The sequence below is a fragment of the Anas platyrhynchos genome, chromosome 18, assembly GCF_047663525.1.
Source record: "Anas platyrhynchos isolate ZD024472 breed Pekin duck chromosome 18, IASCAAS_PekinDuck_T2T, whole genome shotgun sequence".
Lineage (NCBI taxonomy): Eukaryota > Metazoa > Chordata > Aves > Anseriformes > Anatidae > Anas > Anas platyrhynchos.
This window is the reverse complement of record NC_092604.1, coordinates 4,073,705-4,086,874: the sequence shown is the minus strand read 5'-3', so window position 1 is coordinate 4,086,874 and position 13,170 is coordinate 4,073,705. Positions and strand designations below refer to the sequence as shown.

The 13,170-nt window shown below is 44.7% G+C and overlaps 2 long non-coding RNA genes across 2 annotated transcripts in view; one reads left to right on the top strand and one right to left on the bottom strand.

The window, feature by feature from the left end:
* Positions 1–13,170, top strand: part of LOC139999022 (uncharacterized) — a 64,463-nt gene that overhangs the window by 14,062 nt on the left and 37,231 nt on the right. The gene's annotated exons all lie outside the window — the stretch shown is intronic.
* On the bottom strand, positions 1,923–12,922 carry LOC119713096 (uncharacterized). Its single transcript, XR_011803997.1, has 2 exons — positions 11,857–12,922; positions 1,923–6,182 (listed from the first exon to the last, which is right to left on the bottom strand). It is a non-coding gene; the product is annotated as an uncharacterized lncRNA (long non-coding RNA).

The following is a 13,170-nucleotide window of genomic DNA, read 5'->3' as shown; positions in this document are numbered from 1 at the left end:
CAAGCAAGATAGGCACTTCTGCCATTTTTTTCCTGATGACTGGTCCGGACCATGCCTAACAACTACTGATAAAGCTGAGATAATAAGCACCTAAACTACTTAGCTTTCATAATATAAACATTTTAGTGGTGATAATAACAACACAATATATAACAATAATATAACACAATAAATTACATTACAGTGGAAAGAAAAGGACTTTGACACACCAGGACTACAAATTCAACCCCTGCTCTTTGCAGGTATTATTTCCTCAAAATTATTGGGCTGTGGAGGAGAAGACAAGTGTCTTGAAGATGAGCATCTCTTATTCCGGAGAGTAGGATGCAGGGCCTGGCCATGGTGCTTCTGCTAACTGCAGACTGCAGTGGGAGTGAGATGCTTGCTGCTTTCTAAACTCAGAGCTTGGTGCAAGAGCAAAGGTAGGGAATGCACAGGGAATGCAATCAATACTTTGTACTGTATTTAGGAAGATGATGTCTCAGCCTGCTGGCAGCATTTACTTCTAAACAATAAATGCAGATTTTATGCTGCTCTGCTTCCCTGGGCACATCTCATGCTGTGGACTGCATTAGTGAAATTTCTGCCTCTTTTCCACTGTTTCATGTTTCAGCCTCTTTCCTTCACTGAGATCTAGGGGCTGAGATAAAAGAGAAAGAGGGATTTGGAGAAAGAAAAGAGGTGTGAAATGTCCCCAAACAATCCCATATGTCTCTGGAGCAGAGGCAAAGGGGTGGATCTGAGATCTGGGAGCTCAGAGAAGCAGGAAGAAACTGAACCTGACCAAAAATGATAACTGTGGGTAAACATCAGCCAAAAATAAAGGTTGATTTTCAATCAGATCTTCTAGCCCTACTTGCAAGCACTCTATCTGTGCTTGTGGACTGTGCCAAGCAGTGTTTGCTCCAAATCTTGACATGATATCCTTGAATGGTGTTTGTGATCAGCCTTGGCCTGTCTTCCAGAGGAGGGGATGGTCCTCCCACCCTGCCAGCAGCTCTGAGGCCACCACCCTGATGGGTGCTCAAGCCATTGTGGGCAGCCTGTGGCATTTCTGGGTCCATTTCTGCTATCTTCTGCCTTTTCCAAGTGCTGGCAGCCTGTCTTGCTCTTCCTCCTCTTTGCAATTTATTCCAGGATATTGGTTCATGGCTTGAGCTTCTTGTTGCCTTACTTAAATCATGATGTTCAGAAAAGCTGGGGAGTAGACATTCATGTCCCCCATCTCATTGTTTCGTTTTAAGCCAAGATATGATTTTGATTTTAACCCATTTTCTCTTTAGAAACAACTATCAGGGGAAAGTAGGGAAAATCATGGCACAATGAATGAAAATAAATGAAAATAATGAATGAATGAAAATAAATGTAAGAAATCTTTTTTCACTGCATCTTTCTGCAAGAGCATGAAGAGCACAAATAAAAGTTGGCTACTTTCCCTTCAAAATGCATCTAAACTGCCAATTTTTCTGATGCTGCACATTGCTTACCTGTAGCAACATCATGACTTGTTTTGTGTCTTTCAGCCTGAAGCATTAAACCCAGGCACATTGTACATTGTTTTATGTAGAGGAATCTTGTGGGCAAGAGTGCATGCCAGAGTATTTTGTTTTAATTAGCTTGTCCCTGAAACAGCAGATAGATGATGAACCAGACTAGCCCTGTGTAAACCAGAAGAGATAAATTCTTCAAGACTGGACACCTGAATCTTTTGGATTGGAGATGATGGCCTGACTCACAGTGCTCTCATGCCTCCTGCAGCAGGCTTCAAAAATACCCTCAATACTTGGATGGTACTTGATGGTAATTACAGATTCAGAAATCTCAGTGGTCTATAAGCACCAAAAATCACCATGAAATTCTGCCCACTGCTCCCTGGAGAAATGTGCAGGATCCAATCCTTGTGCAGAGATATTTTTTTTGGGGGGGCCTGAGACCACCTGTGAGTGGAGGAAGGCAAAGAGATGTTTTCATTTGGTCTTTATTAGGGCAATTAAGGAGCGATTCAACCTCCTGGACAGATGTGTCCAACACTTTTGGATACTATGGGTATCCCACCTTGCTCCAACAATCCCCAAGGGATGTCAGTGTCCTACAGCTTCTATGCCATATGTGCTGTCCCATGGGAATGTTCCTGCAGCATCCAGGCTGGCACAAGACACTGATGTTTCAGGAAATGAGCTCTTCCTCTCATTCCCAGCAGATCTCTGGTGCTTGAATGTGTCCTTTGCTTGCTCTCAGAGATCTCTTGCCGGAGGGAGGAGGTTGGAAGAGTGTCCTGCAGATGTGGAAATCCCATCTTTGTGGGTTTTCTTCATCCATCTTTGTATACAGCTCTGCTTGGAGCAGGGAGGTGGACTAGAGACCTGCAGAGATCCCTTCCAACCTCAGTTACTCTCTTCTGTACAGCAGAAAATGCAAATAAGTCCCAAACCCAAAATGTTGGCATTTGCCCCAGAACAGATAACAGATTTTCACTCTGTAACACTGAGGTATTTCTTTCTGTTAACGTCAGAATATAAACATTAAAATAATCACAGGACTGTTTAGCATCTATCCAGAGCATCAAATTTAATATACTGCATTACTTTTGAATTAGGACATTATTATTAAACCATTAATTTAAATCAATGAAATGCACAGCCTGTAAACTACAAATGAAACTGCCCTGGCAGAAACATGAAACTAGAAATCAGACATTTCATTTTGGCCTGCTCTTATGAAAAGTTTTGGTTCCAGTGTGACCACACTCTCCGGTGGGAAACTCGCTCCCAGAACAGCTCTGTGGTGAGGTTTTATGCTGAAATTTCTCATGTGCTCCATTTCCTGCTTTGTGGCTCCTCCTGGGCCTCGGGGAGGGTCTCAGCCTGGTTCACTCTCAAGTCCTGGCTCAGCTGCACTTGGAAGATGTTTGTGTGCCTAATAACACGTGGTTAAACACCATGTGCCTCCTCTGCAGAGCTTGGCACGTCCCCAGGGTTTGATCAATATTGTCTTAGTTTATGGTCACCTTTCACTGCTCATTGCTATTCTGGGATAAAACCTGAAAAGCAGATATTTTTTTTCCCATGTGTTCCTGATATGTGGAGGAGCAACCTTTGCCATAAAGACACAGAGCAAGTGCCTGCCCTTCCTTGGTGACAGCTAAATTTGTCAGGTACCAGCCTTTTCTTCTGGCTGCAGAAGTCAGGACTATCTCCCCATGTTATTGTCATCCCATCCTGCCTTTTTTGGCTGAGACGAGCAGTCAGTGGTGTGGGCTGGCAGCAGGAGCAGACCAAGTGCATGGGCACTGTAGACCTGCCTCTTCTCTGCATGGCAAGGGTGGGCTCAGGCTGATTCCCAGGCAAGACGAGGCTCAAAGAAGCTCTTTTTGTTGCAGTGCTGGTCATGGGGAGACAGATCCCGGACTCAGCCTTTGGTGGTGGAGTTCACCAGCTGCTTTGCCAAAGGGCTTGGTTGGTTTGCTGTAAATAACTTCTGGAGCCTGACTGTCGTGTCCCAGCCTGTGACGGCAAAAGATGATAATTGACTTCTGAGCACATGATCTTGCTGGCTCCCGTCCATCACAAAAATACCTCGTGAAGGACCCATTGATCAAGAACTGCCCTGTGTAGCTGGGTCACTTACAGTCTCTAACAATGTACATACAAGAGCAGCCAGGAATTATCTGGCCACAAAGCACTGCTGCTGAGGGAGGTTTGGAGTCCAGCAGAATCCACATGACCAAGGAAACTGAAAACTGAAGCTGGAAGCCAGGCTTCTGCTTCAGCCCCAAGGAGCATCCCAAAGACAAAACTTTCTGACCCTTATGCCAGACAGCAAACACTGGCCAAGGGTCTACTTTCCTTGCTTTCTCATCTTCCTTTTGGCTTCAAGATCTTATCCACCTTCTGTAAATGCTTCCTGCCAGGAGGCCCTCTTCCCATGGCCCTCTTAGATCTTGCAGCACTCGTCAGCTGCACTCCTGATGCTGAAGGTAGTTTGTTCTGGTTGTTGCCTGTACTGCTGCTCCCCTCTCTGATATTTTCTGTTCTTCATTGTGGTCCCATTAGTTGCCCCCTCCTGCAATGAGTTGCTGGACAGGCTTGCTATCTACTGCCCTTCCCATGACATGCTGGGTGGGCAACCTTCTCTCCTAATGTTCTTCCAGGTAGCAGAAAAACATCAGAATACTCTTTCAGCCCACACTCAGCTCACCTCACCTCACAGGGGCTCAATGGGAGGCCTATGTCCACCCGGGGAGTTACCCATTCCCAAGTTCAGCAATAAGAAGAACTAGAGGAAGGACTTGTCTTCTGAACCAACCTCATCTCATCTCCCATGGATTAATGTGAAATGCCTTGCTTTGGATTTCATCAGTCTAGAGGGAAGCAGTTCTTGAACAGGATCTTAGGGGGTGCCTGTGGAAAGGGGAAAACAGATTTGGAGGAGCAGGAGAGCTGTTCTGTTCTCCACCTCCCTTTGATATCTGAACTTCACAAATATTAGAAAAGTCCACTTTCTGCAAAGGAGAGCCTGAAAAAGCCTCTGCAAGCCCTATATAGGTACTGACATGTCATAGGTCTGGAGGAGGAGTACTGATCTGTATGGATGGACTGCAGGGGAGGGAGGCAAGACAAAAATGACATATGAAGGCCAGAGCAGGGTTAAAAGATGCTTTTGACTGGGGAGAGGGGGAGTTTCCATGGTGCAGTCTTGCACTGCACACTGCCTGTGCTCAGCCTGGGATATTAATCACTCACTTTCACCAACATCAGACAAAATAAATCCCTCCCCCCATGATATAATAATCAGAAAATTCAACAGCTCCAGTTTAGCCAGAGCCAAAAAAACTCATTCTGGAAATATCGCTCCATTTTTCAAAGTCTGTATGCCTTTGAAACTAGCTCTTGATTTTATTGGGATGACTCTCCCTTCCCAAAGAGAGCTCCAGCTCTGTCTCTGCAGCCCTTCTTCCAAACCGTATGAATCACTCTGGCCTCAGGGAACTGCCACAAGTCACTTGAGCAGCTAAAAATATCTCAGAGGAAGAGGACAAAAATACACTTATCCGCTGCCGTAATGCTGGGCTGAGGAGGGCACGCACTGAATTAACTTGTTCCCTATTCTGGTGCTTCACTCCCTGTAGGTTTGTTAGTGAAAGCAGATCTGAACAGACATTTGGTTTGTAGTAGATATTTTGGGAAAGCTGCTTTTTTTTTTTCTTGGGGGAAGAGGGTGGAAAAAACACGTATTTCAAAGATGGCTCTCAGCTCTGATTTCCAGGGTCTTCTGGCTAGGGGGTCTGTAGTATGGGGATTTACTCCCAAGTGGGGAGCAGAGAAAAGCAAGGGGAGCTGAAGTGCTTCTCTCGAGGCCTCCCCTGGGTGGCTGATGGTACGCTTGATGGTCTGCCTTGGTCTTCAGGGCTGGGTGTTGTGAAGTGGCAGCAGTGATTCACCTCCACCATAAGTGTCTTCCAGGACTGTGTGCTTATCTAAACTGTTCCCACCTGGAAAATTTCATCCCATCAACAAGAGAAGCCACTGTCAACAAGGGCCAGAAGGAAAATGCACTGAGTGACTCTATCTGTTAAGTGTGATGAGTCACCTAGGAGATGCTTTACCTATTTGCTGGCATGTGTACCATGCAATGGGTTTCTCTGGGGCCTGGAGATGAGTCCTCAGGCCCTCCACAGAGAAGAAGCCATGGGGAATCCCAGGCTACCCTATGCAGCATGGCCAGGAAAGGACTCCAATATCCCATGTATCTCAGGAGCCAAAAATACCCAGAAGTAAACCAGTCTGTATGGAAAACGCACTCTTCTTTTCTCACATTACATTTCCCACAATGTCCTCCTCCAGACCAGACTCAGCTATGTCCAGCAACATCCAGTCTTGGAGCAAGGACACCTAGAGTGTCAATGGCTGTAAGCACACGTGGGCTTTTGAGCCATCACATCTGGCAAAATGGGACTGATCTTACCCAGTGCCCACAGACAAGACTCCAGCTGAAGCCAAATATCTCCTGCAATCATTTCTGTTCCATCATCTTATACCTTGAATTTATGGCATTGAGCTGGTTTCCTCTTCACTGTTTTTAAGGGGAGCCTGGATGCGTAGCTCAGATGGAGACATCTGCACGTGATATGTTTGCAGTCAGAGTGATGAGTCTGTCCCTGTGTATCCTCAGGGGAGTCTATACTGTCAGAAGACAATATGCCGTCACAACCAGCAATCCCACAACAGCACTGGGAAACTGCCAGTACAATGTGAAATCAAGTTCATAGAATCCAACTGTCCTACACGCTCTGAGAAACGTCACCTAAGTGATGAGAAGCTAACCAAACACTGAAGTCAGATGCTGTATGTGTAAACACATTTAAGAAAATGTTTCCAGCCTGAGGATGGATGTGGACTATTGTTGCAGCAGCTATAATGTGTGACTACCTGTGCCAAAGATAACAGATGCTCTCAGTGCTGGTTGCTGTATATAGAATACTTACTTAGGCTTTATTACAACTTGGAAGAATGTCGTGTCCTAAATGGAAACTAGTTATTTCTAAGTAAGTTGGTTGTTTCTCAACTTCTGAAGCAAAAAATGCTGAAATGGTAGGGGACAGACATTTAGCTTGAAAAAAAATATTTAAAAAATGGTGAATTGGACTGTATTATATTGCTTCAGATGAATGTAGATACTGAAAACAAACCAAAGAATAAAAAAAAAAGTTGGAAACAGTTAAATAAACATCCTCTGTGATGATACTTTCAGACTCTAGACCCGTAATCCAAAACCTGCCTGGATTTGTTTATGCTGGAAGCAGTCATATCCGAGTTGAGGATTATGGCATTTACTTTCCAGAAACAGCCAGAAAATACAACCACTAAACATCATCTCTTGTACAAAGTTTATATCTGCCGATAGGGCATACCAGAGATCCCCAGACAGCTCATGCCCATGTGTTGATGTCATGAACATCAGTGTTTTGCTTGGCATTGCGGGAATTTATCTTTGAGCAGAGGATACCCAGTATCTAATTACAGAAATGTTGGGCAAGTGATTTAAGCAAAGTTTATTTCACTGTGTTTTACATGATTCCATACATCCTCCATCTAGGTTGCTGCAGTTATTATTTCTTTTCCCCAGGTCCCTTTTAATGAGATGAGGTCTGAGTACCTGGGGGCAGGCTGCTCAGCTGGAGACCTCCAGGCTGCTGCATCCTCGGTTTCTCCAAGAAAAGAGCACCAAAATAGAAAGCAAAGGAAAACAATCTATTTAAGCCCTTTTAACCCATTAGCATTTGCTTTATTTAGGTAGTACTTGATTTCCCCTCCCCAAAGGCAGGCAGGAGAGGGGCCAGATCTACACGTCCCTATGGAGAGCTTAGGACCAGCTGGTGCTTGTGGGCATGAGGCCAAGGAACCCCAGCACTGGTGCTTGGGTTTCTCCGAGCAAAAAGAAACATGACATGTGGGTCTTGGCCTGCCCTCCAATCTGCTTACCCCATGCTGGTCCATAAGAGAGGATTTTTTATTTTTTCTTGGGAAAAACTCATTGGGATGAAGAAAGAAGTTAATAAGCCAAATGGAGACTGTCTCGCTTCACTGTGCCTCTTGGATCCCTTCCAGCCTCGACTGTTATTAAATTACCCACCGTGACTCCAGAAAACAGGAGCATGGAGCCCTGTGCACCAGCTTTCCTAGCAGCCTTTGTTTCTGATTTGTGCCCATCAGCCCCAAAACATGAGCCGGGCAGTGGGACACCCCCATCGAGCTGCAGTGCCTGGTGCAGGAAGTTCACCGCAGATGATGCAAAACCAGGCAGCAGCTGCAAATTTGGCTCCATAAAATGGCACTGCCAGAGCTTTATCCTGAAGCTGACAGCTCCCAGGAACACAAACAGGATAATTTGCAAATTGAAGTGTAGCTTTTTGGTTGTCTTTTTTTTTTTTTTTTTTTTTTTTCCTGTGATGGAGTCTCCACTTTATGTAGCCAGCATGCCCCAGCTGTCCCTGATGGTGGCAGCTGCTCAGGAAAAGGGGAGGGCATTAGGGTCCCGCTCATCCCACTGGGATTATTGCTCCCACTGCAAAATGGTGTTGGGGTCAAAAAAGCTTTTGGGAGGTTATGGCTTTCTCTAATGGAGGTATCTGGAGGTAGTCTCTGGGGAGTGCAGGCGTCTTTGAGAGTCTTCTTGCCAACCCTGCCTTATTTAAGAGCTTATTATTATTGTTTATAGAAAGGATGACAATGAGGTTTCCACTAATATTTTATTTTATTTTATTTTATTTTATTTTATTTTATTTTATTTTATTTTATTTTATTTTATTTTATTTTATTTTATTTTATTTATTTTATTTTAATTCATCCATAAAATACTTTATATGGCTAAATGAGGTTAATTCAAGGCTCATCATAGAATCATTGAATCATTCAGGTTGGAGAAGACCTCTAATATCATACAGTCCAACCCTTAACCTAGTACTAAAGACTACCACTAAACCTTGCTACTAAGTTCTACTTCTACATGTTTCTTGAAGACCTCCAGGGCTAGTGACTCAGCCACTTCCCTGGGAAGCCCATTCCAATGCCACACAACCCTTTCAGTAAAGAAATTTCCCCTAATATCCAACCTAAACCTCACCTGGCGCAACTTGAAGCCATTTCCCCTTGTCTTATCATTTGGTGCTTGGGCGAAGAGCCTGGTCCCCACCTCACTACAACCTCCTTTAAGGTTATTGTAAAATACATTAAGATCTGTCCTGAGACTTCTAACTCCAAGCTAAACACCCAAGCTCCCTCAGCTGGTCCTCATGAGACTTGTTCTCTAGAAGTTTCCTCTAGCTGAATTGATATTTAGCAAGTTGTTGCAGTCCAGACCTGCTTATACAGGGCACACGCTGACATCCATATTGGTGGCATGAGATCCCTGTTATTTTGTGGAACAGAGAGAAATTCAGAACAGATAGATTTTCAGTTTCCTAATTAGACCCTTCTCTAATTCAAGAGTGCTCATACATGTGCTTACTCACTCCTGATACACAGAAGCGTCCCAAAAACCTGTTCTCAAACTTTAACACTTTGGTGATGTTTATGATTTCCAGAAAAGTCAGCATTTGTTTCGGGGAAGATGACTGAATCAGGTTAAGTGAATTTAATTTGCTGAAATCACTGTGAAGCCAGGTGTTTGAAAGCTTCTGCACACAGCCAAACAAAAGCCTTTGCTACTTATTCTGCTCTGCAGTGTTGTTACATTTCTTTCAGAGGGGCCGTCACTTACAGCCAAGGAATTTGTTGTCAGTCCTTGGCTGTAATTTACACTTCAGTGAATGCATGTCTTAAATTTTGGCATGAAAGGATTGATGTAGTCTCACTTTAAAAATATTATTATGCATTTTAAAATTATCGTTGCAAACCCGTAACACTTGATCACGAAGTGCTTTCCATCTCCCTGGCCATCTGTATTGTATTAAAGGATATAAAGACCTCAGCTGTGCTATTTCTCTGGAACATGTTGGGATAACTTTCGTATGAGAGAGAGCCATTTTATGAGGGGCTGCCTCAACATTTCCTTGTATTTAATATGAGAGAGATCCCAATCCCTCTGCAATTCTTAAGCCCTTTGATAGGGGAAGGAGCTTGTAAACTTATTACTCAGCATTCAATATCACACAATGAATTCACTCCATATTTTGCTATGTTTTGCATATGTGAGTTGAGCAATGAGAAGCAAATATTCAGCCTTCTAAAAAAATAAAAAAAATCTGGACAAACTGGTGGCTTTGAAAATCAAAAATTCAGTGGAAAATGATGAATCATCCTCAGAACTCAAACCTTATGATTGAAATACTTCTCACATTTTCAAATATTCCTCGTGCTGTTTCATCCTTGAAAATAATCAGACAGCAGATTATTACCCTTTTAATTGAGTAGTGCAAACCTATCTGAAAGGCTTTGAAATCTTCGTGGTTCAAGACTTTAGTAACCACAAAGAAAAGTATGAACATTTTAGCCAAGTCTTGAATTATTTTCTCCAAAGAGTTGCTAATACATTATTGGTAATACATGAAGCTTTTGTCCTACCACAAAGTAGCATTGTAGCCATGGAAAACAACTGTATTTAATTTGCTGTCACAATTGAGTTTCTCCGTGAATGATTATGAGCACCACTGTGGTACACATCTGTGTCTTCTGCAGCGATCATTTGCTTATTTTTATGTTTTGCTATATCTTAGCAACAAAAGGAAGTTTGAAGAGCTTTTCTTCTTAACAATTACACCAGAACTGTTTTTATGACCCTCTTTTACACTTGACAGTGCACCATGAGCATCTGAGAAATTTCCTTTGCTCATACTGCAAAATGCCTTTTGTCTACTACCACTGTCTGTACTCACCCTTGTGCAATCTCTTCTCCATTCCCACAGAAAATGCAACGCTACATTCAAGACCCAAATATGCAGATTGAAAATTCCCATTGTAGTCAGTCACAGTATAAGCCTCATGTACACGAGACCATCACCTGGCCAGGTCCAGGTGCATAATAACACTGCTTTTGGTCATGCTGTGCATGAAGAACCGATGGAACCCCCTCTGTGTAATCCTGCCTGGAACTCCCTCTTCCACCTGTGCTGTGTAATGCTGCAGGAGCTTCAGCTGCTGTTCTGCTCAGGCTTGGGTATTCCTGCATCTCAGATGTCTGCTGGGCCACTGAGTCACGGAAATGCATCTACTGGATGTTTCTAGCTTTTTGATCTAATCTGGGCCTTTGGCTCAGTATAAGAAATAGAAGTTATTGATAAAAAAAATAGAAACTTTTTTTTTCCTGTACCCTAAACACTTAGGTTTTGACTTAGGAGTGCTGTCTCTAGGGCAGTGACCAGCAGCCATGTTCAGTGGATTAAAAAAAGCAAACCAAAACAACAACAACAACAAAAACCCACAGTTATTTTCAATGACAGAATCACAGAATGGTTTGGGTTGGAAGGGACCTTAAAACACATCTGGTTCCAACCCCTGCCATGGGCAGGGACCCCTCCCACCAGCCCAGGCTGCCCCCAGACCCATCCAGCCTGGCTTTGGGCACTGCCAGGGATGTCACCAACAGCTCCTCTGGGCAGCCTGGGATAGGGCCTCACTGCCCTCTGAGTAAAGAATTTCTTCCTCATATTTAATCTAAACCTCCCCTCATTTAGTTTAAGGCCATTACCCCTTGTCCTTTCACAGTACCCCCAACATGGAGTCCCTCCCCAGCTTTCCTGTAGCCCCCTTTAGGCACTGGCAGGCCACTGTAAGGTCACCCCAGAGCCTTCTCTTCTCCAGGCTGAACAACCCCAACTTCATCAGCCTGTCCTTGCAGGAGAGGTGATCCAGACCCTTGATCAATCAAGAATATTAACTCTCTCTCTCTCTCTCTCTCTCTCTCTATATATATATATATATATATATATTTAAATCTGACCTTTCCTGCGGTAATGTCAGTCAAAACACTCTTTCCTCCCCCCCCCCCCCCCCCCCCCCCGAAAAAAATGTTCCGAGACGTTTTTCTACCCTGATGACTCTGAGGACACCTGAAATTCCTGCTGTGATCTGACCAGTTGCCTGCCTGTTGTTTTACCCAGAAATGTATAGACGCTGCTCTCAGGCTTTCACGCATGGCTGGAAAACCGTTTACTCCGTAAATCTCCCACATTCCAGCTGGAGAAGGTCACAGCGATACTTATTCCAGACACATCCTTCCTACAAACAGCCCCATCCCACGGGGCCTGATCCAGACCCTCTGCACCACGGGTACCCCGCTCTCCAGGGCACAGCGTTAGCTTCCCAGGGGTAGTGACTCTGCTCACAGATTCTGGGGAGAAATGCTGCAGGGCTCCCTTACCTCTATTGGAGCTCTGTGTCTGCTGAAGACCTGGCCCCCTGTTTCCATCTTGACTCCTCCCTTCCTGCCTTTCCAGGCTAAAAGTTCCCAAAATATCCCTGTCCCTCACTCAGAGAGGCAGAAAGTAGCCCTGGTCCTGATCTGTTTTGCAGACTGTGGCTGCTCCTCCTCACAGCCTCAGAAATTCTTTATAAACAGCTGTTAAGTGAAGAAATCACATCATGATGGTAATTATATATATATCTATCTCATGGCTACAAGAGCAGATTTGGGGTTTCCTCTGCTGGGTTTGCATCCAGAGGATGAAGGATGGCGAAGGACGGTCCCTTGTGAGTGCCTCTCCCCCACCGGAGCCAGCAATGCACAAAGAGCTGCTGTAAATCAACCCAGCAGCAGCAATAACATCTGACAGTGCCAAAAGAGCCCCTCGTTGGCTCTGCAGTCTGGAAACGCCTGCCCGATGGCAGGGTTTGTATTTATGCTTCTTGGTAATTTGTCCATACATCAGTTTATTTATAAGCAGAGCACTTGCCCAGAAAGGACTATGTTTTCTTTGGCCACCCCAAGAGTTTCTCTCTGTTTGATTTCCAAAGAACACACGTGGAAAGTGGAGGGGCAAACTGCTGCACCAGGAAGACTTAGTCATTTGTCAGCACAGCCTCCGGGATTATTTTTCCAGGTGGATTTTATAAGAAGTACAAGGCAGGAGGGGGTACCGTGCAATGGCGTGTAGTCTTGCCCCGTCCTTTACGCATGTTCATCTCAAGTCTGAGATCACCAGAAGTGCAGGTGATGAAAATAAACTGGGTTAAAAACATAACCTTTGGTTTTCTTTCCAGAGCATCTAATGGGTTGAAGGAGATTTTTGGGTAAGTTTTTGCTTTTTTTTTTGTATGGTACAGCACAACTTCAGCCACTGGGGACTGAGGGTGATGGAGGTGGGCCAGGGGCTGGTTCTCATGGGGCTGGCAGGTACACCAGGCAGCCAGGATGGCCGTGGCTTTTGGACATGCCCCAGGTCTCACATGAGGGCAGAGGCTGGAGACCTGTGCCTGATGTCTCTGTGGGCACCAGTGCTGCCCTTTGGTATCACACCATGGTGGGACTAACATGGCTGTGGCCAAAACACTGGGATCATCACTTGTGAGCTGGAGGGAATTAAGGCCCCATGAAAACTGGTAGGAATGTTGCCTTTGCTTGCAGCAGAGCCAAAAAATCATCCTTTTTCTGTGTGATGTGGCTGTGAGCCAGTGCCTGTCACGAGGTTGTCCCAGTGACTTGCTGGGAGCCGCAGGCTCCTGAACGTGCTGGTAA